Genomic DNA, 26,471 nt, shown 5'->3' on the forward strand with positions numbered 1-26,471 from the left:
AACACTGTACATTTTGGAAAGAAGTCATTATGGGCAGCCCATATTGAGGGAGTGGGGAGTTATGGTCTACCACTCTGAGGACAGAGTAGCTACAAAAATTATTTTTCGCACACAGCTTCTTCTGCATAGGTGGGCTGTCAACTATTGGTCTCTGAATTTGGGGCCTCTGCCCCCTAAACTCTAGGGAATGTTGTATTCAGTGTCCTGTTAAACTGTCACAGTTCAATGATTCTGAAAGTGTGGCCCTGGACCCACAGCATCAGCATCTCTGGAGAGTTTGTTGGAAATGCAAATCCTCAGCCCCCACCCCAGACCTTCTGAATCAGAGACTCTGGGGCTGGGGCCCAGCAGTCTGTTTTATCAAGTCCAACACCTGGTTCTTTTTTTTTCCAACACCTGGTTCTGATGCAAGCTGAAGTTTGAGTACCACTGTGGTTAACAGTTTATGTGTACTCTACCCCGAACTCCCATCAGCCAGCCTAGCACATGACTTGACACAGGGTAGGAGCTCAAAAATGAGCTACAATTTTCTTCTATTTTATTCTCTGTCATTGAAATTGCACTTTTTTTTTAACATCTTTATTGGAGTATAATTGCTTTACAATGATATGTTAGTTTCTGCTGTATAACGAAGTGAATCAGCTATACATATACATATATCCCCCATAACTCCTCCCTCTTGCATCTTCGTCTCATGGGTGGGGTTGTGTTCCTGTCTTCCTAGTTGTTTGGCATAGGGTGTCCAGCACTGTAGCTTACTGGTCATTAAGTGGAGTTAGGTCTTAGCATTGAGATGGAGATCTCTGAGAGAGCTTTCGCAGTTTGATATTACATGGGGCTGGGAGGTCTCTGGTAGATGAATGTCCTGAACTCGGCTCTCCCACCTCAGAGGCTCAGGCCTGACACCTGGCTGGAGCACCAAGACTCTATCATCCACCCCACCAGTTACATGGGGAGTTTCTTGCCTTTTGGGAGGTCTGAGGTCTTCTGCCAGCGTTCAGTAGGTGTTCTCTAGGAGCTGTTCACCGTGTAGATGTATTTCTGATATATTTGTGGAGAGGAAGGTGATCTCCGCGTCTTACTTCTCTGCCATCTTGAAGCTCCTCCACTGTCTTAGTTTTTAAAGGTGGTATTAGCTCCTTGCTGTTGTTGGGCCTTGGGTGCTTCCCCATCTTTTATGAGTTCCTTCAATTCTGCTCATACCTTTTATTAAAATCTCTTTAGTTAAAACTTTTTGAGTATGCCATCTGTGTCCTATCAGAGCCCTGATGGATACAGTGCCCTCAGATTTTATTCATTTTTGTCAAGGACCGCAAATGGAACACTTTTTTCCAAAGAAGAAAATTACTGATGGTGTGCTTTGAGGTTTTGGTTATTTGAGTGTGAAGAACCTCCCAGTACTGTTCTGAAGAAACAGCTGGATTTATTGTCTGTGTACGTTCTGTGTGCCAGAATTATGCCCAGTCCATTGTACATTATCCATTTAATTCTCACAATAATAATCATGAAGTTTTATTATTTCAATTTTACTGGAAATCAAAGCTCGGAACAGTTGTGACTTGCATCATATTACAAAGCTAGAAGAAATGGGAGCACTGGGACTGGAGCATCTGTATGATGACAAAACCAGGGTCCTTCGGGCCCTTGTAGTCCCCAGGCATTGTCCCTTTGCATAGGTGACACTGCAGATACTCCACAGGAAGGGGGTTACTGGCCAGTCTGAGGCAGAGGACGAAGCCCTAGAGATACCTGCAACACAGCTTCTGCTTCATGTACAGAAACAGAGAATTTAACAGGGGTCTGACAGCGCTACAGTGAAGGACAGGGTGGGGAGAGAGACTAGAAGTCAAGGTTAAGGGCACAAAAAGTCACAAAAAGTGTGTGTGTTTAGGATTAGGCTGTAAACTCAGAAGGAAATTGTGTAATATTTATAGATGAAGAAGAGGACAAAAATAGTCCCTATTGCAATTCAATTTCCACAAAAGAGGCAGTTAGGAGAGACAAATATAAGGATGGTATCAGTTAGCATTTGGAGAGTGAGTGAGATTAAGCTAATTTGTCAACTCTCCTTGCTGAGGCTTCTTTCTCTAGCCTAGTTGCCCCTGGGCAGATGATGGCAGTCACTAGAATATGCCAAGACAGCACGTCCAGGGAAGCAATGCCAGATGGAGGCTGTAATCATTATCCCGCTAATTAATGGCATTTCTCCTCCTGAGTACAAACGCCAGCTCCTAAAAAGGGAACAGTGGATCTCAACTCAAAGTCTCCACTGAGCACAGCAAGACTTTGCCTTCCATAAATAGCATCCATAAGAACCTGCCTTGAAAAACACCTTTTAGTGAGTGGTTCCTATAGTCATAAATAAATAAACGCCTGTTGAATAAGAGGGAACGGGAATTGTAGCTAGACCGAAACATCACCTTCCTGATTACAGGGCACTGAACTCTTCATCCCAACTCTGTGGTTTGTGCCAGGGAGACCATGGTAAAAAGCCCTCGTGGAGCTTATCACACTGCAGCAGGAGGGTTAGACAAGATAGAAGTAAACTTTCACGTCACAGTAGGTGCCATAAAGGAAATAAACAAAATAGGATGGAGAACAGTATGGTAGTCAAAGCCCTCGGGGAAGAAATATTTGGGCACAGACTTAGAGGATTAAAAAAAATACACACACACACAGAAACTGCCCATTCAAAATACACAAGCACAGCTTTTCAGGTGGAAAGAGCAGTCAGGGCAAAAGTATGGATTTGGGAAGGTTCTTGGTACTTTCGAGTTCATGACCTGAACACAGAGTGCAAGAAGGGAGAGGGCAGGAGATGAAGCTGGAACGAAGGGTCAATTGGAGACCACGCATGAGCCCTGGAAGAGCCCTAGGCCTCCCAGCACCATGATTCTACGAGGCCATCTGGCCCCGGGTTTCAGAAGGTGTATGCACTTTCCTTGTTTGCGGGGGATCAGGTTCTGCTCCTGGCAGGCTGTCGGTAGAGCTCTCACTTGGCAGGTACAGGCTCCCTTGACTTCATAAATGCACAGCCTGTAGTCAGGAATTTCCAAATGTGATTAAAATGAAACTGCCATGGAAGTCAGGCTTGGCCGCCTGTCTCTCAGGTACTGAGAAGGCAGAGCGCCTTCCGGACCTGGCAGGTAACCTCAGTGACATTGTTTGGAATAGATTTAGGAAGGGCTGCCAGGTAGACAGGAGATTTCAATAACTGTGCAGCCAAATTAGTAATTAGAAGGACTGGGTACTGGGGACGCACCATGGAAAACTTCCTGACCTCTCAGTAGTCGAAGTCATTGAGATAAATGAGCTCTGAAAACAGTGCTTCATTTGAGAAGGAGCACATACGTCATGATTAACTCCAGATGGCCACACTCCCCAGAGACTGACCAAACCCTGTTCCCGGACATCAGAAAACGGTAACTTCTCAATAGCAGTTTTGTCCAGTTCAGCCCTTGAACAGTTCAAAAGAGGGAAGAATTGGCCCAAAGTGTCCTATATCAGCAGAGAAGCAGAGATAAAATACATTTTCCTGGATAGTTTCAGTTTGGATCCAAGGTCAGCAGACCAAATCACTACAGTTTCCTTTCTCAGTGGTTAGTCGTGCCATGGAAGAGATGGTTCCAGAAGGATAAACAAAGGTAATGCTTTAAGTAAACTGATTGTACCTGCTCGTGAGAGTAATGACAGTCCACAGCCCGCACGGCGACAGCCCACTTCCTCTGTGGCAGGTTTTAATTGAAACCAACAGAGCTGTGGAGCTGGCTGGGTTTTGCATAAATCATCATCGGTAATACACTTGCAAGGGTAATCACGACATTAATATACCAAGCAGGAAGTGAAATAATTAAAATTTAGCATAGTGAGGTATTGAAGTTTCCAAAATTAATCGGAAGCACCTTTCCTCAGTACAAATGAGCAATTGCTTCGATCCATAGAAAAGGACATTCAAAGAAATACTGCATTACATAGTCCGTCAGCAACAAAAGAAATTCCACTCTTCTTCCTATGCTGCAAATCATCTGCTTATATTTTAATTCCTTTTCCTTTCTTCTCTGGTGATGCAAGGTTTTTTTTTTTTGTTGTTGTTTTAAATTTGTTTTACCTGCCTTTAAGCTAAATATGTGTCAAAAAGCCATGTAGATTAGAAATCCCGCAAATTTGTGAGTGTTAGAGAGAAAAACTGTCCCCTTATGATCTTTAGGAAGACAGTTCCAGCACAGAGAGTGAACATGGACATGTACAACAGGGAGAAACCTAGGGTGATAAACATCTCACTTCAATATATCTGCTTAGAAGGTAATGAAGTATCCAGGTTGGATCCCATAGTGAGCCACAGGGTAAGATACTCAATGGCTCACTTGTTCTGATGGAGCAAGCATCTTTAATGCTTGATGCCTTAAAAGATGATAAGCAAAAACCTCCCCGTCGTAATATGTAATCTCATATGCAGGCATCTTGAGAACAGCAATATTTTGCAGGGAACCACACCCCTGTGTTCCAAGTCCAGGAACACCTCGACCTAGAAGCACAGAAATAGCAATCAGACATTGAGAAGGGGCTCCCTCCAATGGGCAAGATCCCTCGTACCCAGACAGCATCCCAGCTAAAAGCCAACCCTCCTCTGAGCTATAAAGCAGGTAAAGTCAGCCTCTGTAAGTTAGGAGTGACTTACCTCTTAACTCACATTGGTGTTATTTCTTTTCTCCTCAATATCACACCTTCCATTGGGAGTTAGGGGCCTAGGAGTATCTGGAGGAAAAAGTGGTAATGAACTCCCATCACCCTTGTGATAATTACTTGAACAGGCAATTTCATCTAGACTTCACTGACGAGAGGGGACACAAAGAAGAATGTCCAGTGGTGGAATATCAGACACTGGGGAAGGTGAATTAGCAGTGAGACATGGAGTAGTGCCCCATGCCTCTTACATCACATTGTTCAAATCATACTCCCCATGCTGTTTGTATGTAAAGCCAATTCTTAGGACTTATCATTTGAAGCAAACACTGCCATTTCCTACATTAAAAAATTCCCTAGTGGGTTTGGTCATCCTCAAGCGATGGGATATGCAAGAATAAGTGTAGAGTGAGGAGAGTTGTCTCCCCTCCAGGAAATGTGTAAAGTGTCCTATTTATAATTGACTGTGATGATACAGCAAGAGACATTTGCTTCCAGATTTTATTTTGGTTTTGATCAGGTTGAATTTTGATAACTTTGTCATCAAGCATAATTAACAAAATAATGTAATTATGGAATACATGGCACAGGTGAAACTTAATTATTTGGACTCCCAGGAAATGAGCTCTTACAAGCAAAGTAGCAACTTGAAGGAGGATCAGGAAACCGTGTGTCATCCTTCTCTGATTTAGTGGTGATGCCATCTGTACTGGGCTGAATCCAAGCAAGCAACCAGCCAGCCAGGAGGCTAAATGCAGGAGCAGTGGGTTGCAACCCCAGAGAACATCTGGTCCCTTGAGCAGCCAAGGCAGTTCCGTAAATGGTGAGAGCGGTGGGCCTTCAGAGAAAACATAAAAAAATGAAAAGTTTAACATTTTCTCCTGCCAGCTAACCTTCCCTACTTTGGCTCTCTCTCTCTCTCGAAAATATAAGGCAGAGCCTATTATAAAATAGTTGCTATAGACTGTTTGTGTCCCCCCAAATGCATGTGTTCAAACCTAATCCCCAGTGTAATGATATTTGGAGGTGGGGCCTTTGGGGGTGATTAGGTTATAGGAGCAGAGCCTTCATGATGGGGATTAGTGCTCTTATAAAAGAGACCCTAGAAAGCACCTTTGCCTCTTCCTCTGGATGAGAACACAGACACATGAGAACCAGGAAGCAGGTGCTCACCAGACACTGTACCTGCCGGCACCTTGAATTTGGACCTTCCAGCCTCCAGAACTGTGAGACGTAAAGGTCTGTTATTTCTATCACCCAGTCTGTGGTATTTTGTTATAGCAGCCAGAACAGACTTAGACAGTAGTGATTAGGGAGATAAAGTTCTCTAGTAGACAATGCATAATTTGAGAACAGGAACTGGCACAATGCATGACACCAAGTTACTGTTCAATTTAATAAGTGAATTTACTTGTTAGTTTTGCACCAACTTGGGTCTGGACTGAGGACTGACTCCTACAGAGACCAGACCCAGAGATTACAGAGAGTTCCGAGTTTTTCCTACCCTTAAACCAGGGAATTTTAGAAGCTGCTTCAGAGTCTGAGTCCTCAGAGGATAGTCCCAAAGTAGGCAGCTGGACAGAGATGGCAAATGGGGGATCCCACCATGTGTTTGCCATCAGATAAAATTAACATTTGTTCACTATGGAGAACAGTATGGAGGTTCCTTAAGAAACTAAAACTAGAGCTACCATATGATCCTACAATCCCACTCCTAGGCATATATCCAGAGAAAATTCAAAAAGATACATGCACCCCAATGTCCATAGCAGCACTATTTACAATAGCCAGGACATGGAAGCAACCTAAGTGTCCATCGACAGATGAATAAAGATGTGGTATACACACACACACACACACACACACACACACACACACACACACACACACACACGCACAATGGAATATTACTCAGCCATAAAAAAGAATGAAATAATGCCATTTGCAGCAACATGGATGGACCTAGAGATTATCATGCTAAGTGAAGTAAGTCAGACAGAAAGAGAAATATATGATGTCACTTATATGTGGAATCTAAAAAAATGATACAAATGAACTTATTTGCAAAACAGAAATAGACTCACAGACATAGAAAACAAATTTAGCATTACCAAAGAGGAAAGGGGGGGAGGCATAAATTAGGAGTTTGGGATTAACATATACACACTACTATATATAAAATAGATTATAAAAAACAAGGACCTACTGTATAGCACAGGGAACTATATTCAATATCTTGTAATAACCTATAATGGAAAAGAATCTGAAAAAGAATATATATATATAAAGTCATATATATATGACTGAATCACTTTGCTGTACACCTGAAACTAACAAAACATTGTAAATTATACCTCAATAAAAATAGTTTAAAAACAGTTTTAAAAAATTAACATTTGTGCCAAAATTTCAAGTAGTAACTTACTTCAGTTTATGCAGACAGCAGAGGTACATGGAATATGGAAAAAGAATAAGCAAAGTGCCAGGTATCTTTGGAGCATTCATTGAAGCCTACTCATGTAGGATGCAAATGAGTTTTTCTTTGGGTTCTGATCTTAAGTTTCACCTCAAAAGGAAAATGCTTTTTTATTTGGCTTGTTTGCAATTTTTTAAACCTTATTTTGTAAATATTTTATAATATTTAAAACAGTATATAATGAGGACTCTATGCCTCTTGCAGCAGAAAATAATTAATAGTACTTGGCACTTAATGGCACTTTTCATCATTAAATCTCTTTGTAGACATTAATTAAGGAAGAGATACTTCATCTTTTTAAAGTTGGTGTTAGACTCCTGTCAGTGCATTTCATGAATATCGGTTGTAACCGTAAGTGAAATATGTAGAATCCAAAATACAATCTGCCAAAGTTTTGCTTCAAAGGTAAAAACAAGCCTTTGTATGTTTTCCATTATACTTTGCCTCTTTGAATAGGTTTGTAAATAACTTTTATTCATGGCTCTGTCTTAAATAAGTTTTTTCTTTGATTATAACTACTGCGACGCCATAGTAAAAAACAAGTATTTTATGAAGTATTTTGAATTATTCAAATGTAAAAGCTTCCTGAATAAAGGCACCAAAAGTACTCATGTTCATGGAGAAACATTCGTTCACTTGGCAAAGTCAGAGCAGCCCCCTGCTTTTCTTTCCTGGAAAGTAGAGGTTCATTTGGTGAGAGAGATGATCCGTTTAGTCGTTCTCCCTCCTCCGCCTACAGGGACAAACGTGTTCATCTCCAGGGCCAAAGTTACGGCCTTGTTTCAGTGGTCCTCTTCTTCCAGAAGTCTTTCTCTCCATTTGTTTCCAATGCCTGGAATATTTAAGATAATCTTTTTATCATATAATTTGAAGCAATAAACATTGCCTCCTACTTCTCATATAAAATAGTTGCCTGCAGGCCAGCTTCCTCATTTTTCTTCATTTCCATCCTCACTTGTGTTTACATCCTTCAGTTCTATCTTGGAGACTAGCTCCTGTCTCAGCCAACCTCATTCCTCCATCAGCGTTAAGCACTTCCCTTTAATTCCTCCAGCAACCAACTTCTTAAGTTTGTCATTCACATCTATCTCCCTACTCATTCTTTGCAGGCATTCTTTAAATGCAAACCATATCTGTTGAATGCATCCCCCTAGGTACCATCTCGCCCTCTCTACATGTCGGGCTTCCCACAAGAGCAGCCTTCCATATGAGCAGCCTGCATCGTCGTCTCCAGTTTCTCTGCTCCCAGTTATTCTTGAAATAACATCAGCTGCTTTCTGCCCTCACAACTCCACGCCTTGCCATCCCATGAGGCAAACCAGCCATCACCTACCTGCCAGCTCCACGAGGTATCTTCCACTTAGCATCTCCTGCCTGGGCTCCTTCAATATCATTCCTCCTGGTTCTCCACATACATGCTCAAGGCTCCTTTTCAGTCTTTTTCAGGGTTTTCATCTCCCTGAATGTTAGTGTTTCCAAGAATTCTTTCCTATGAATTCTAACCACTGTCTTCATCCTCTCTGAGGGACTCCATCAATCCTAGGCTGCAACTGCATCTACATGTTCTAGCCCGTTCTGCTCTGTTTTCCAACATCCTGTTTCCTTCGCCTGGGGTGTCATTCATTCTTGGTGAGTCTAAAGAGAATTGCTTATCAATCTTCAAGACCCAGTTCAAAGAGAATTCTCAAATGTCCTTTCTTTCTTCTTTCCAACCTCCACTTCCCCCAACCCTGACAGAATAAGTTGTTCCCTCCCCAGCGCTCGCACGGCACCTTATATGTATTTGCCTATGTGTGTGTGTTAATATGTCTATACCTGAAGATTTGTCAAGGAAAGGGATTCCAGCTTAATTGTCTTTGAATTCTCAGCACATAGAATAGTTGCAATAAGTCAGACTAAGATGACTGTTTCATATTAGAGGATGGGAGAGAATAATAATGTGGATTTGGTTCAAGGTTACTTTTTCTTTGTTTTACTCCCAAAGCAGCTAATGAACAATGCAAAGGTTATAAATAAGACAAGGACACTGGGAGTGAATGTAGCTCCCATTGCTTCTCTTTGTATCTTACAAAGATATGCCCAATTTTTGGTGGTACTGGAAGGCCACACAAAGTAAGACATCTGTCATGTCAGAGAAACGGAGAACTGTAATTTTTTTTATGTCCACAGCCATGTCAGCACCCAGAAATATCTTTTTCCACTATATAAGCAAATAATTTTACAGCTCAACTAAGTAACATCTAGCTTAATAGCCAGGGTCCTAGCCTCAAAATGCTTGCCGTGACAGTACTGGGTCAAACTTTGTCTACACTTGTACATTAGGGCCTAAGAATTTTCATGTTTGTCCATTTATCGGCTTTTCATGGTCAGGCCAGGCCAGGCCTCTGTGATTGTCATAAATATTGAATGATTAGTTAGCAAATGAGTAAATGACCACCTGGTTAAAGTAATGCATTGACTGTGTAATCCATTGCCCAGTCACCCAGTGACAGAGGGGGTGTCTCAGACACACTGGGTGTAACTAGTAAAAGCTTCTTAGCATGAATTACTTGAGATAAGCAGTTATCTGAGATAACATAGGGACCTGAGTCCAAGAAGACTGATTGAGTTTGAGGAATGACATTTGCTTTTTCTTCCTCTCACTGTAATTCTGATATTCCATTATATTTTTAGACTGTGGTAATATGAATGATGACTTATCATGATTCCATTAAGAAACCCCCTTGTGAAGGATTTAAGAATAGAGTGGATGAATGTATGTGTGTATGCATATATGTAAGTTCATTCAGAGAAACTCAAAATTCATTCTGTTTACATTGAACTTTATTACCTAAGAATTCTATTTTATATAGTATCTCTTTTGCATACAGAATAGGTGCGTAGCTACTGATAACTTCAACAAGGATTTAATAACAACATGGCCAAATATCTCTAGGGATACAAAAGAAATATAGTTATCTAAATAACAAACGTATATGAACAGACTTCTATGTACCAAGTACTATGAAAGACTGGTCTTCAGATTCTAGGAACTTACAAATGTGTTGATAAGGCAAAATATATACATGTGAAACATTAGGGAAGAGTATATATAATCTTGTGTTAGATTATGTGATTCAGATGAAATTCAACAGAATAAGAATGATGTGTGAGAACACCATGGACCAGCACATTATTGGAGGAGAGGTAGACAGTTCTGGGTTTAACTCTACCAGTTAATTTTAACGTTAGGCAGGGCTTAATTCATTTCTAAGCCAAATTTTTCTTAACTGTAGGAGTAATTCATTTCTTCTACAAACTTGCCCGTTCTGCACCCTCCAGAGTTTTCATCCATGCAGTGTTGGCATCAGTCAGAGTAGGTGAGGCAAAATGAATGCATAAGTATTTGACTTGTTTATGATGGTTATGACCAAATCATAGAAAGATGCACATCATCTCTTCTCAAGAGGTGTGTGTACACTCAGACTCAGCCCAACTCCTGTACGAAAAACCCAAAGTCCCCTTCTTTAAGATCTGCTGCTTTGTCACCCAAACTCCTCCAAAATCTGTCTCTCAACCTTCTCCCAATTTTGAAGCAAATATGACTACACATTATTCCCCTTTGATTATTATTTATTTTTCACTTGCAAGTGTAAAATTACGACCACGATGTGGAGCCAATCATGTGAAGATAGGGGAAGTGTTTCTCAGAGGAAGAAGCAGCAAGTTCAAAGCTCTGAAGCAGAAATGAGTCGGGCTTGTTCAAGGTAGAGAAAACAGGCCAGTATATGTGGGATTTGGAGGGTGAGGGAGTCAGTGACAGGGCGTCGGGGTGGGAGAGGCAGGCAGCAGTAGATCAAGCAGACAAGTTAAGATATGGGGATTTCTTCTAGGAGCAATACAAAGCCCTGGGAGATTTAAGCAGTGAGGTGACTTGACTAGTTTTCCAATTCACTCTTACTATTGAGTCTTCCTAAGGGGGCGAGAGCGAAAGCATGGAACCAGTCAGAAGACTGTTTCCATATTCTCAGCTGAAGATGATGATGTTTAGCCTGAGGTTATGGCAATGGACTTTAAACAGATGGAAGGACTAGAGATCTATTAAAGAGAGATATTAAAAGCACATTTCCAACAAGTGTGATGCATTTAAGGAATGGAAAGGCCAGTGTCCCTGGGAACTGAGCCAGGAGAAGAGGGATGGGAGGGTGAGGTCTGAGCAGTAAGCAGAGATCCTATCAAAGACACCACGTTAGGAAACGGTGCTGTCACGTTTGGCAGAATCTGCTGTCAAATTAGATGTGGGAGGGCAAAGGGAAAGAGATTAACCAAAGATGGCTCATTTCCAGGTCTGTGGCCAGAACAGCTCAGTAGCTGCTGATACCACTTACTGAGAAGAGGAAGCCCTGGTGAAGAGTAGATCTGGGGAGGTGGAATCCAGAGTTCTGTTTTAGACGTGATAAGACAGGAATAGTAAGTGCCTTGTATGGTTGTTGGACCACCTGGACGGCCAGAGGCATATACAGCACTTTACCAATGAGTCTTGTATGTGGTAGGAACTCAAAAAGCTTTGATTCGGGCTTTCCTGGTGGCACAGTGGTTGGGAGTCTGCCTGCCGATACAGGGGACATGGGTTCGTGCCCAGGTCCGGGAAGATCCCACATGCCGCAGAGCGGCTGGGCCCGTGAGCCATGGCCGCTGAGTCTGAGCGTCCAGAGCCTGTGCTCCGCAACGGGAGAGGCCACAGCAGTGAGAGGCCCGCGTACCGCAAAAAAAAAAAAAAAAGCTTTGATTGTTACTTTCATTGTCAATATTCATATAACTGTCTCCGTCAACTAAAAAGCTTACTAAAAGGCAGCCCCATTTTTCCATGACCTCACTATCCATCATTTACAGGCAACAACAGTGAAAGATGCCTTTTGCAGAAAATGTCAGTTGGTTTCTCTCCCTTCTGCACATGCAATCATTATTTTGTGAATGGATAGGAAGTGGAGCAGAGGTAAACAAAATTTACAAAGCGCCTCTGTGTCTGATTTCTTTCTTTCTTTTTTTTTTTTTTCATGAAGATTAAGGGTTTTCCACAGATGGATTACATTCTTTCCATCATTAGTTAAGCCCATCTTAGTGGAAGTTCTACTTAGGAAAATATCTGAGAAAGGCAGACCAATTTGACTATGCAGAGAGCTTTACTTCATATAAAAGCAGAGTATCTGTTTGAAAGGAATTAGAGATGGAAGAACTGGGAATTTCCTGCCTCTGTCCTCATCTGCCCTCACACCAGCCCCTCCCCCTGCCAGCTGATAAACAGTCACCCTCGTGACACATCTATATGCCGGGAAGGGAGCAGCAACATAGAAAATAATTGCCACACACAACACATAATTTTCATTTGCCCTCAGGACATAAAATGCACCAGGACACCTTCTGTGAGTTGGCTGAGGGGAAGCAATGATTTAGATCCTCACTCTTTATTAACATCCCTGAAGCAGAAAGCAAAATAGATAACCAGTCCAACGGACATTACTTCCGCACAACGTGCCTCTGAAAATAAAAGCTGCAAAGGACAAACATGTCTTGAATGTGGTGCTGGATTTGTCTGGGCGGTGGGTAGACAGATGTGGATGTACTTGGCCATTCTTACCAGGAGCCAGGAAGGAAGCATAGGCTGCGGGGAAATGTCACTGCAACTTTCTTAATGCCAGTGGCTCGTCAGAATGCCTGGGTGCCGCATGCGACATCTCAGATGTTCCTCTGGCTGACGGTCAGTTCCCGGAGTCACCAGATGAATTCTTCAGGCTGATTCTGATTCATCCAAAATCTTGGGTCTTCATATGGTTCACACTGGCTGGCTGATTGTCTGCCCTGCAAGAAGCTTAATTTATCATTTTTAATTGACAAGGAAATGTAAGAAGGGCTGGGAGTCATCGAAAATGCTACTAGGGACAGGTCTGTTCCCCAAAAGGGCATTTGGCTCTTAAGGAAGCACAGATAAGGCAGGTATTTGGGAATGTTTGTTGCTTTTTGTGGTTGTGCCTCATTTCCCACATCACCTGTACATCATGCAAAGTGACATTTTCTCTGGTAATTACGCATTTTCTTTCAGCAGCAGAGGAAATGGTCTGTGGAAGGCACATGATTGGCAGCCCATGAGGTAGTGCTTTTCAGGAAGCTTAAACGAGGACTCCCAGAGTCCACATTTTTTCCCTAAAGGTTATATGTTTTCCTTTTCAGAGGATAATGCATATCCGAAGTACAAGGTTCTATAAGTCGAATCTTAAAAGCTCCAAAGCACAAGTATTGAGCGTGTCAAAGTAGCCATCAGCAAAAGAAAACAGGCTGCAATCCATCCACAATGCTCTGCACATCTCGGCAACACTAGGACCATAAGGGGGCAGGGATTTGCATATTTAATATATTGATATATGATCTGAATACGCACATGAGAACAGACTCCAAGATGTAAGGTTAGGTGCAGTGTGACAAGGTGGACCGTAAGCACAGAAAGTACATTAAGAAATCATTGTTCCTCTCTCTTTTTTTAATTAGAAAAATGTTATTCATATTAAGGTGGTAACCTGAGTTAAGCCTTTTTTCAGGGAGCCAACTGTGCCAATCCTCTTAATTAGAGTCACATGAATCCTGTGTGAAGAAATCTACAGAGTGCCTGCTTATGCACTGTTCAGCTGAGAGGACTGTATTATGTATGCTTCAGTGTCCTGAACTGCAGCTTTACTTAAGGCTGTAAATAGTTTGATGCTCATATCGCTTTTAAGAAAGGAAAGAAAAAGACCAAATAGGCCTCCTGCCGTGGTCCCTCCCAAAGATTTGTGAACACGACTCTCCTTAAGAGTTCCAAATCTTTATCCCAGATCCTCCTTTTCAAGGTGGAATCTGTGACAGCAAGTGGCACCAGGAATCAAACAAAAGCGAGATCTCCCTGGCCAATGACGGTCACTCTTCAGGCTGCAATTCAGAACCTGGATGCATGAAAGGAAATCACATAATTTCAGAATCTCGCAGGTATTGAATATTGCAAATTTCTCAAAGATCTTTTAGTCCACAGAGCCACTGCCAAAGTAAACAGAGGCAAAGGGTGTGCCCCCTATGGGAGCATTTGTACCCTCCTGGGCTCTGCTCATTGTAAACTATGGCCCAATGAGGGTCCTATATTAACCCTATTATCGAGGGGAATAGGGAGGCAGGACCCGACATCCCTGCCCCTGTGCACCAGCACTATTGCCCAGGGATGCAAGGTGACAGGGAGCTGTGTGTTGTTTTATAACCAAAGCCACATGTTTCTCTGCCATGTCTTTACTCTGTGCTTTTTATGAACCCCACAGATCCTGTCACACGCACTTAGTAGAAGAGGGATTAGCAAACTAGAGCCGACACACTCAGTTCCAGAACCAGAGGAACTTTTACAGATTCCTCCAGTCCATCTGTCTCCGTTTAGGAAGGGTGTGGAATGCACCTGCATTGTTTTCTTTTTTTTTTTTTAACATCTTTATTGGAGTATAACTGCTTTACAATGGTGTGTTAGTTTCAGCTTTATAACAAAGTGAATCAGCTATACATATACATATATCCCCATATCTCCTCCCACATATCCCCATATCTCCCTCCCACCCTCCCTAACTCACCCCTCTAGGTGGACACAAAGCACCGAGCTGATCTCCCTGTGCTATGCGGCTGCTTCCCACTAGCTATCTATTTTACATTTGGTAGTGTATATATGTCCATGCCACTCTCTCACTTCGTCCTGGCTTACACTTCCCCCTCCCTGTGTCCTCAAGTCCATTCTCTATGTCTGCGTCTCTATTCCTGTCCTGCCCCTAGATTCTTCAGAACAATTTTTTTTTTTTTTTAGATTTCATATATATGTGTTAGCAGACGGTATTTCTATTTCTCTCTCTGACTTACTTCACTCTGTATGACAGACTCTAGGTCCATCCACTTCACTACAAATAACTCAACTTCGTTTCTTTTTATGGCTGAGTAATATTCCATTGTATACATGTGCCACATCTTTATCCATTCATCTGTCGCATTGTTTTCTTTTTTTTTTTACATCTTTATTGGAGTATAATTGCTTTACAATGGTGTGTTAGTTTCTGCTTTATAACAAAGTGAATCAGCTATACATATACATATGCTCCCATATCTCTTCCCTCTTAAGTCTCCCTCCCTCCCACCCTCCGTATCCCACCCCTCCAGGCGGTCACAAAGCACTGAGCTGATCTCCCTGTGCTATGCGGCTGCTTCCCACTAGCTGTCTGCCTTACGTTTGGTAGTGTATATATGTCCATGCCTCTCTCTCGCTTTATCACAGCTTACCCTTCCCCCTCCCCATATCCTCAAGTCCATTCTCTAGTAGGTCTGTGTCTTTATTCCTGTCTTACCCCTAGGTTCTTCATGACATTTTTCTTAAATTCCATATATATGTGTTAGCATACGGTATTTGTCTTTCTCTTTCTGACTTACTTCACTCTGTATGACAGACTCTAGGTCTATCCACCTCATTACAAATAGCTCTATTTCGTTTCTTTTTATGGCTGAGTAATATTCCATTGTATATATGTACCACATCTTCTTTATCCATTCATCGGATGATGGACACTTATGCTGTTTCCATCGCTGGGCTATTGTAAATAGAGCTGCAATAAACATTTTGGTACATGACTCTTTTTGAATTATGGTTTTTTCAGGGTATATGCCCAGTAGTGGGATTGCTAGGTCGTATGGTAGTTCCATTTGTAGTTTTTTAAGGAACCTCCATACTGTTCTCCACAGTGGCTGTATCAATTTACATTCCCACCAACAGTGCAAGAGGGTTCCCTTTTCTTCACACTCTCTCCAGCATTTATTGTTTCTAGATTTTTTGATGATGGCCATTCTGACTGGTGTGAGATGATATCTCATTGTAGTTTTGATTTGCATTTCTCTAATGATTAATGAAGTTGAGTATTCTTTCATGTGTTTGTTGCCAGTCTGTATATCTTTGGAGAAATGTCTATTTAGGTCTTCTGCCCATTTTTGGATAGGGTTGTTTGTTTTCTTGTTATTGAGCTGCATGAGCTGCTTATAAATTTTGGAGATTAATCCTTTGTCAGTTGCTTCATTTGCAAATATTTTCTCCCACTCTGAGGGTTGTCTTTTGGTCTTGTTTATGGTTTCCTTTGCTGTGCAAAAGCTTTTAAGTTTCATTAGGTCCCATTTGTTTATTTTTATTTCCATTTCTCTGGGAGGTGGGTCAGAAAGGATCTTGCTGTGATTTATGTCATAGAGTGTTCTGCCTATGTTTTCCTCTAAGAGTTTGATAGTTTCTGGCCTTACATTTAGGTCTTTAATCCATTTTGAGCTTATTTTTGTGTATGGTGTTAGGGAGTGATCTAATCTCATACTTTTACATGTACCTGTCCAGTTTTCTCAGCACCACTTACTGAAGAGGTTGTCCTTTCTCCACTGTACATTCCTGCCTCCTCATCAAAGATAAGGTGACCATATGTGTGTGGGTTTATCTCTGGGATTTCTATCCTGTTCCTTTGATCTGTCTTTCTGTTTTTATGCCAGTACCATACTGTCTTGATTACTGTAGCTTTGTAGTATAGTCTGAAGTCAGGGAGCCTGATTCCTCCAGCTCCGTTTTTCATTCTCAAGATTGCTTTGGCTATTTGGGGGTCTTTTGTGTTTCCATACAACTTGTGAAATTTTTTGTTCTACTTCTGTGAAAAATACCTGTGGTAGTTTGATAGGGATTGCATTGAATCTGTAGATTGCTTTGGGTAGTAGATTCGTTTTCACAATGTTGATTCTTCCAATCCAAGAACATGGTATATCTCTCCATCTATTTGTATCATCTTTAATTTCTTTCACCAGTGTCTTATAATTTTCTGCATACAGGTCTTTTGTCTCCTTAGGTAGGTTTATCCCTAGATATTTTATTCTTTTTGTTGCAATGGTAAATAGGAGTGTTTTCTTGATTTCACTTTCAGATTTTTCATCATTAGTGTATAGGAATGCCAGAGATTTCTGTGCATTAATTTTGTATCCTGCTACTTTACCAAATTCATTGATTAGCTCTAGTAGTTTTTTGGTAGTATCTTTAGGATTCTCTAATAGTATCATGTCATCTGCAAACAGTGACAGCTTTACTTCTTCTTTTCTGATTTGGATTCATTTTATTTCCTTTTCTTCTCTGATTGCTGTGGCTAAAACTTCCAAAACTATGTTGAATAAGATTGGTGAGAGTGGGCAACCTTGTCTTGTTCCTGATCTTAGTGGAAATGCTTTCAGTTTTTCACCATTGAGGACGATGTTGGCTATGGGTTTGTCATATATGGCCTTTATTATGTTGAGGAAAGTTCCCTCTATGCCTGCTTTCTGCAGGGTTTTCATCATAAATGGGTGTTGAATTTTGTCAAAAGCTTTTTCTGCATCTATTGAGATGATCATATGGTTTTTCTCCTTCAGTTTTTTAATATGGTTTATCACATTGATTGTTTTGTGTATATTGAAGAATCGTTGCATTCCTGGAATAAACCCCACTTGATCATGGTGTATGATCCTTTTAATGTGCTGTTGGATTCTGTTTGCTTGTATTTTGTTGAGGATTTTTGCATCTATGTTCATCAGTGATATTGTCCTGTAGTTTTCTTTCTTTGTGACATCCTTGTCTGGTTTTGGTTTCAAGGTGATGGTGGCCTCATAGAATGAGTTTGGGAGTGTTCCTCTCTCTGCTATATTTTGGAAGAGTTTGAGAAGGATAGGTGTTATCTCTTCTCTAAATGTTTGATAGAATTTGCCTGTGAAGCCATCTGGTCCTGGGCTTTTATTTGTTGGAAGATTTTTAATCACAGTTTGAATTTCAGTGCTTGTGATTGGTCTGTTCATATTTTCTGTTTCTTCCTGATTCAGTCTGGGCAGGTTGTGCATTTCTAAGAATTTGTCCATTTCTTCCAGGTTGTCCATTTTATTGGCATAGAGTTGCTTGTAGTAATCTCTCATGATCTTTTGTATTTCTGCAGTGTTAGTTGTTACTTCTCCTTTTTCATTTCTAATTCTATTGATTTGAGTCTTCTCCCTTTTTTTCTTGATGAGTCTGGCTAATGGCTTAAGAATTTTGTTTATTTTCTCAAAGAACCAGCTTTTAGTTTTATTGATCTTTGCTATCGTTTCCTTCATTTCTTTTTCATTTATTTCTGATCTGATCTTTATGATTTCTTTCCTTCTACTAGCTTTGGGGTTTTTTTGTTCTTCTTTCTCTATTTGGTTTAGGTGCAAGGTTAGGTTGTTTATTCGAGATGTTTCCTGTTTCTTAAGGTAGGATTTTATTCCTATAAACTTCCCTCTTAGAACTGCTTTTGCTGCATCCCACAGATTTTGGGTCGTCGTGTCTCCATTGTCATTTGTTTCTAGGTATTTTTTTATTTCCTCTTTGATTTCTTCAGTGATCACTTTGTTATTAAGTAGTGTATTGTTTAGCCTCCATGTGTTTGTATTTTTAACAGATTTTTTCCTGTAATTGATATCTAGTCTAATAGCATTGTGTTTGGAAAAGGTACTTGAAACAATTTCAATTTTCTTAAATTTACCAAGGCTTGACTTGTGACCCAAGATATGATCTATCCTGGAGAATGTTCCATGAGCACTTGAGAAAAATGTGTATTCTGTTGTTTTTGGATGGAATGTCCTATAAATATCAATTAAGTCCATCTTGTTTAATGTATCATTTAAACCTTCTGTTTCCTTATTTATTTTCATTTTGGATGATCTGTCCATTGGTGTAAGTGGGGTGTTAAAGTCCCCTACTATGAATGTGTTACTGTTGATTTCCCCTTTTATGGCCGTTAGTATTTGCCTTATGTATTGAGGTGCTCCTATGTTGGGTGCATAAATATTTACAATTGTTAGTTCTTCTTCTTGGATCGATCCCTTCATCATTATGTAGTGTCCTTCTTTGTCTCTTGTAATAGTCTTTATTTTAAAGTCTATTTTGTCTGATATGAGAATTGCTACTCCAGCTTCCTTTTGGTTTCCATTTGCATGAAATATCTTTTTCCATCCCCTTACTTTCAGTCTGTATGTGTCTCTAGGTCTGAAGTGGGTCTCTTGTAGACAGCAAATTTATGGGTCTTGTTTTTGTATCTATTCAGCCAATCTGTGTCTTTTGGTGGGAGCATTTAGTCCATTGACATTTAAGGTAATTATCGATATGTATGTTCCTATTCCCATTTTCTTAATTGTTTTGGGTTCGTTATTGTAGGTCCTTTCCTTCTCTTGTGTTTCTTGCCTAGAGAAGTTCTTTTAGCGGTTGTTGTAGAGGTGGTTTGGTGGTTCTGAACTCTCTCAGCTTTTGCTTGTCTGTAAAGGTTTTAATTTCTCCATCAAATCTGAATGAGATCCTTGCTGGGTAGAGTAATCTTGGTTGCAGGTTTTTCTCCTTCATCACTTTAAATATGTCCTGCCACTCCCTTCTGGCTTGCAGAGTTTCTGCTGAAAGATCAGCTGTTAACCTTATGGGGATTTCCCTTGTGTGTTATTTGTTGTTTTTCCTTTGCTGCTTTTAATATGTTTTCTTTGTATTTAATTTTTGACAGCTTGATTAATATGTGTCTTGGCATATTTCTCTTGGATTTATCCTGTATGGGACTCTCTGTGCTTCCTGGACTGGATTAACTATTTCCTTTCCCATATTAGGGAAGTTTACAACTATAATCCCTTCAAATATTTTCTCAGTCCCTTTCTGTTTCTCTTCTTCTTCTGGAACCCCTATAATTCAAATGTTGGTGCGTTTAATGTTGTCCCAGAGGTCTCTGAGACTGTCCTCAGTTCTTTTCATTCTTTTTTCTTTATTCTGCTCTGGAGTAGTTATTTCCACTATTTTATCTTCCAGGTCACTTATCCGTTCTTCTGCCTCAGTTATTCTGCTATTGATCCCTTCTAGAGTAGTTTTAATTTCATGTATTGCGTTGTTCATCATTGCTTGTTTCCTCTTCAGTTCTTCTAGGTCCTTGTTAAATGTTTCTTGCATTTTCTCTATTCTACTTCCAAGATTTTGGATCATCTTTACTATCATTATTCTGAATTCTTTTTCAGGTAGACTGCTTATTTCCTCTTCATTTGTTAGGTCTGGTGCATTTTTATCTTGCTCCTTTATCTGCTGTGTGTTTTTCTGTCTTCTCATTTTGCTTATTTTACTGTGTTTGGGGTCTCCTTTTCGCAGGCTGCAGGTTCGTAGTTACCGTTGTTTTTGGTGTCTGTCCCCAGTGGCTAAGGTTGGTTCAGTGGGTTGTGTAGGCTTCCTGGTGGAGGGGCCTAGTGCCTGTGTTCTAGTGGGTGAGGCTGGATCTTGTCTTTCTGGTGGGCAGGTCCACGTCTGGTGGTGTGTTTTGGGGTGTCTGTGGCCTTATTATGATTTTAGGCAGCCTCTCTGCTAATGGGTGGGGTTGTGTTCCTGTCTTGCTAGTTGTTTGGCATAGGATATCCAGCACTGTAGCTTGCTGGTCGTTGAGTGAAGCTGGGTGCTGGTGTTGAGATGGAGATCTCTGGGTGATTTTCGCTGTTTGGTATTATGTGGAGCTGGGAGGTCTCTTGTGGACCAGTGTCCTGAAGTTGGCTCTCCCACCTCAGAGGCACAGCACTGTCTCCTGACTGCAGCACCAAGAGCCTTTCATCCACACGGCTCAGAATAAAAGGGAGAGAAAGTAGAAAGAAAGAATTAGTTGAAGTAGAAAGAAAGAAAGAAAGAAAAAGAAAGAAAGGAAGGAAGAAAGAAGATAAAGTAAAATAAAATAAAGTTATTAAAATAAAAAATTATTAAGAAAAAAATTAAAAAAAAAAAGGAAGTATAGAACCCTAGGACAAATGGTGGAAGCAAAGCTATACAGACAAAATCTCACACAGAAGCGTACACATACACACTCACAAAAAGAGGAAAAGGAGAAAAAGCATAAATCTTGCTCTCAAAGTCCACCTCCTCAATTTGGGATGATTCGTTGTGTATTCAGGTATTCCACAGATGCAGGGTACATCAAGTTGATTGGGGAGCTTTAATCCACTGCTCCTGAGGCTGCAGGGAGAGATTTCCCTTTCTCTTCTTTGTTCGCACAGCTTCCAAGGTTCAGCTTTGGGTTTGGCCCCGCGCTGCGTGTAGGTCGCCTCTGGGCATCTGTTCTTTGCTCAGACAGGACGGGGTTAAAGGAGCAGCTGATTCGGGTCTCTGGCTCACTCAGGCCGTGGGGCAGGGAGGGGCACGAAGTGCAGGGCAAGCCTGCGGCGGCAGAGGCCAGCGTGACGTTGCACCAGCCTGAGACGCACTGTGCCTTCTCCCGGGGGAGTTGTCCCTGGATCCCGGGACCCTGGCAGTGGTGGGCTACACAGGCTCCCCGGAAGGGGGGTGTGGATAGTAACTTGTGCTCACAGGCTTCTTGGTGGCGGCAGCAGCAGCCTTAGCGTCTCATGCCAGTCTCTGGTGTCCACGCTGATATCCACGGCCTGCGACAGTCTCTGGAGCTCCTTTAAGCAGCGCTCTTAATCCCCTCTCCTTGCGCACCAGGAAACAAAGCGGGAAGAAAAAGCCTCTTGCCTCTTCATCAGGTCCAGACTTTTCCCCCGACTCCCTCCCGGGTAGCCGTGGTGCACTAACCCCCTGCAGGCTGTGTTCACGCTGCCAACCCCAGTCCTCTCCCGGTGCTCTGACCAAAGGTGGAGCCTCAACTCCCAGCCCCGCCCACCCCGGCAGTTGAGCTGACAAGCCTCTCGGGCTGATGAGTGCCGGTCGGCCCTGATCCTCTGTGCGGAAATCTGTCCGCTTTGCCCTCCGCACCCCTGTACTGTGCTCTCCTCCGCGGCCCCGCAGCATTCCCCCTGAGCCACCCGCAGTCACCGCCCGCAAAGGGGCTTCGTAGTGTGTGGAAACCTTTCCTCCTTCACAGCTCCCTCCCACTGGTACAGGTCCCGTCCCTATCCTTTTGTCTCTGTTTATTCTTTTTTCTTTTGCCGTACCCAGGTACGTGGGGAGTTTCTTGCCTTTTGGGAGGTCTGAGGTCTTCTGCCAGCGTTCAGTAGGTGTTCTGTAGGAGCTGTTCCACGTGTACTGTCGCATTGTTTTCTTAAAGAAGGGAGAGTAGTTCCGGCATATAGCTGGTGGATTTTAAGCCATGCAATCACTGTTTTCAGTGGGAAGAACTCACAAAGTTCTTCTCTGAGACACTGAAGGTGACCAGTATTAATGTCAGTTTCAACTGGATGATCTCTGTGAAGAGTCCTTTCTGGAATGGAGTTGTATCATGCCACCAAGATGTGGAGTAACCAGTTTCAGAGAAGAACGTATCCTGAATCAGTTTCTGGACATTTTTCGGGGGTGTTGTAAGAGAACTTAAAGGGAATTATGTACTTAACTTAGTGGCTTTGACCTCCAACTTCCTAGAATTGAGGGAATTTCTCCACTTAAATCATCTGGCATCAGCAAAATGGGGAGTCTTAATGAAACTAGTGGAGATACTGGCTTTAAATGACTGAACTAAAGTGTCACTTTCAAAAGTGAATGTTTGAAATCCATATGGCATTTGTAGCTGTTCATGTCTCTGCTGAAAATGAGAGTTAAAACAGGATCACATTTGCAGACCAACAGGGGGCAGACGGGAGCCAGCTGCCGGGGGAGAGACAACCTGTCTGCCAGTTGGAGTGGCGGAAGGAGGCAACCAGCCCTGCCGTAGATTCTATTCTAGGCAAGCTGACAGACCATGCCAGCGAGGTGCCACCACGCCTCACTGCATCGCACAGACCATCAGGGTAAACCTGAAACTCTGTCAGGAGAGGGACCACACTCTTCCAGGAAGCCTGAAGGAACACACAGGAACACACAGCATTCTTCCTCCCTGGGTCCCTACTGCTATGACTAAGGAGAAGAGGAAGACAGAGTGATGTGGGGAGCTTATTCCAGAAGCTACATCTGAAATGGTGTCAGGGGTATTGCTATGAAGCCTTATTGAGGCTGTCGAGTATCCACGTATAGTCTTAGAAGGGTAAGGTTGGGGAGGCCTTTATGTACAGACCAAGCTGCCTGGCTTAGAACCTTCTGTAAGGAGGGCCCTAAACTTTGCAGAACACACCAACAAGCCACGGGCCCCCTTGTGTTAAATATTCTCCTACTCTCGATTGCACGGCCATGCAAAGACCTAGAAGTCACTACCAAACCGTAACAGGAAGGTCCAAGAACATGCAATATTATTCTTCCTCTTTCCTCTCCAGCCCTAATCCTAAACTGAAGATTATTTTTCTGTTCCTTGAAGGAGTGAAAAGCATTAAACCAGGAAGCCTCTGCCTGCTACACCTTTCACTCTTGCACAAGTCAAACCTTTGAGTGTCTGTAGCTAGTGAGGTAGATCTGGGGGCCTGGACCTTTAATTAAAAGATCAGACTTAGGGGTGTGTGTGACAAGACACATAGCAATTCTGGAAACTCTGGGTATGGAAGGAACCCCTGAGAAATGAGAGCAGAACAACTTGACCCTTGTGTCCGTGTGTGCTCACTGGGACCTTTAGAGCCCCCGTGCCTCCTTGGACAAGATTGCCAGAGAGTAGCCCGTGGCCAGGACTGAGGGATGTGAGGAAGTGGCCCAGGAGGCGTGTGTGTCCTAGAGCAGCGTGGATGGTTTCTACCCAGCAGAACAGGCTGTGCCCTGGAAGGCCTAGGAAGGTTCCTCCTTGAATTGGGTGGGGAAACATGAAACATAGGTGAGCTGTACTCTACAAAGTCAGACGTGGTTTCATTGCACTCACTGGTTACCAATGTGATTCATTTGTCTAAGCCACTGGATATCTGTGTCCACAAAATGGAGGGCATCCGGCCAAGTGTGGGAATGTTCTGATGAAGTTTGGAATTTGTGTGCAACATTTTCCATGCTCGGCTGAATTGCTGGTAGAAAGCAAAATGCTGCCTCTTGAAAAACACCCCAGAAAGAAGCACAGGATACATTTTCCCGGGATTGCTGGTGACTAAGCAGTTTACCTTGCCTAGTATCATGGCTAGAAAGATAAAGAGAGGACATTGCGTAAGTTGTATTAGCACCTTGCTTTTGAATTGCTTTTTTATTTTAACTCTTCCAGAGCCTCTTTTTCTACCTTCTTATTGTGCATTTACAACTTCCTAGTGAGAAGGCAAGACTGGTATTACATAACTTCCAATGGAGGAAAATCATACATAAATAGGTTAGATGTCTTGCTTTAGGATCCCATTACTCCAGTTTACCTGTATATCAGGGAATCCTGGCCAGAAACTGGGATAATTTTAAATAAAGGGAATTATTACAAAGGCATGGGCAAGGATTAGGAAAATCCCTGGGGGGTACTACAAGAGGCTGGGGCTGGGAAAGGCAATTGCTCTTACCATCCCGAGTCATGAAGGGGCAAGTACAGGTAGAAAAGACCTAAGAGGACCCTGACAGGAGGGTGAACTCAGTCAAGGGATGCAGCCTGCCCAGAGCAAGCCTATGTGGCAGAGCCCGGGGTAATAAATACCTAACCCGTCTCTTCCCCACACCCCCTCTGGCCCCTGCTTATGTCCTGACCCTCCTCCCCAACCACTGGCCAAACCCACCTGAAAGCCAGACGGCAAGGAAGCCTATTAGTGGAATCCAAAGAGTGGCGCCTCCAGGGAGCAATTCTGGGAAGGGAGGCTCTACAAAACGTGGTCTACAGAGTCAGCCTCAGAGAAAGCCAAGGCTTCTGGTTGCTAGTTCCAAGACCCCTCAGTGCCTCATCTTTCACTGTCATTTCCCACATAAGTAAGGACAGGCATATTATCACCAGGGTTATAACCACCCTTGCTGGTGACTGACTGCATTCCTAGGTGTAAACCTGACAAGCGTGGGCTTTTGCTTTCAATTCAATGCAATTCAGAAAGTGTACTTGTGTGCTGTAGTGAGCTACACACCGGGTACATTCTTATGAGAGATGCATCAATTAATACAACGCTGCCCTTTCTTACTGTTCTCCAAAGCACTTTTTATGTCTGGCCTCATCCCTAACACAGGCACACACAGGCGCACACACACACACACACACACTCAACAGTTCACATAGGAAGATGAGAATGAAGCACAGCTTGTGTTTCTGGCTCGGATGCCACTAAGTTAATTTTAGTTGGAAAACTCCTTGACAGACTTCCAGGAAAATACCACCCTAAACAGCAGAGCTCCTGCTAACATCTGCCTGCTGTTTGCTCAGTGACACCCAATGCCAGTCTCTAAGTCTGGATCCTCAAACTTCCTCTGAAATTAGTCACCTTGATGAGACTCATGATGACATAAAAGCAGCTGTTACTAAAAGGAACTGCTACATGCTTGGTGGTGATGGTAGTTGGGGAACAAGTAAATGGAAGTATGGATGGATGGCTGGATGACTGAATGGCTGGCTGGGTGGGTGAATGGATGGTGTCAGCTGGAAGATGGAAGAATTAATGAGGGGGGGATCTACCTAACTCTCCCCTCACTATTCTTGGTGACAATAAACCTGAGATGCCTCTAAATCCTGAGGTAAAGTAGTCTTTGCCTGAAACCACTGCATTCAGAGCTGGGGTATATTGTAGAATATATTTTAGAGAAATAGAGAGAGAGACAGATGATGGATAGATAGATAATAGAGAGATAGATGATAGATTAGGTAGATAGATAGATAGACAAACAAAGCCTGAATTAAGAACTCTGGAGTCCGAGTCTTGGATTTGAATTGTGAGCCAACCTCTTACAAGCTGTGGAACTTCTCGGTGCCTCTGCCTGTCCCTCCCTGTGCTCCTCTGCCTATGACACAGGGATGCAGTGGCAGTGACAATTGCCTTAGGGCATCACAGGGGTGAAGATCACCCCATAACCCCCAAGTCGTAGCCCTCTATGAAAATCAACCTTTTCACTGGAAACTGAAACCACTTTTGGCCTCTTTCTCAGGAAAAACTATTGAAGTAGGAATTGAACTCAAATTTATCTATGACCAGATTTGTTAGAAAATAAAATAACATTTAAAATAATTCTATCATTTACGATAGAAAGATTATGAATGATGCAACCCTGAGGGAGAGGAAAGAGCCTGAGTGCCCTGGAATCCTGAGGAGACAGAACACAGGGCAGAGGAGGGGGAAGATGCGGGAAGGAGAGTGGCCGGGAAGCTGATAACACCTCTTCTCGGTGGTGATCACGGATTTCAGTCACATTTTGGCCCAAGCGCACTATCCACTGATAGAAACAGGGCAGAATCATCTGCGCCAAGTGATCTGAGGAATTCTAAGAATGTGCACCTGCTCACGCCACCCTGGCCCCAAAGATCTTTGAGCTCAGGGCTGC

General features: G+C 42.5%; 1 long non-coding RNA gene across 1 annotated transcript in view; it reads right to left on the minus strand.

Moving 5' to 3' along the window:
- Positions 1-5,187: 5,187 nt before the first annotated feature.
- Positions 5,188-26,471, minus strand: part of LOC132413639 (uncharacterized) — a 491,922-nt gene continuing 470,638 nt past the window's right edge. The window contains exons 7-8 of the long non-coding RNA XR_009516777.1: positions 12,777-13,007; positions 5,188-5,521 (exon numbers count right to left, since the gene is read on the minus strand). This is a non-coding gene — a long non-coding RNA (uncharacterized lncRNA). The remainder of the gene's footprint in view (positions 5,522-12,776; positions 13,008-26,471) is intronic.

Source organism: Delphinus delphis, chromosome 18 (assembly GCF_949987515.2).
Source record: "Delphinus delphis chromosome 18, mDelDel1.2, whole genome shotgun sequence".
Classification (NCBI taxonomy): Eukaryota; Metazoa; Chordata; class Mammalia; order Artiodactyla; family Delphinidae; genus Delphinus; species Delphinus delphis.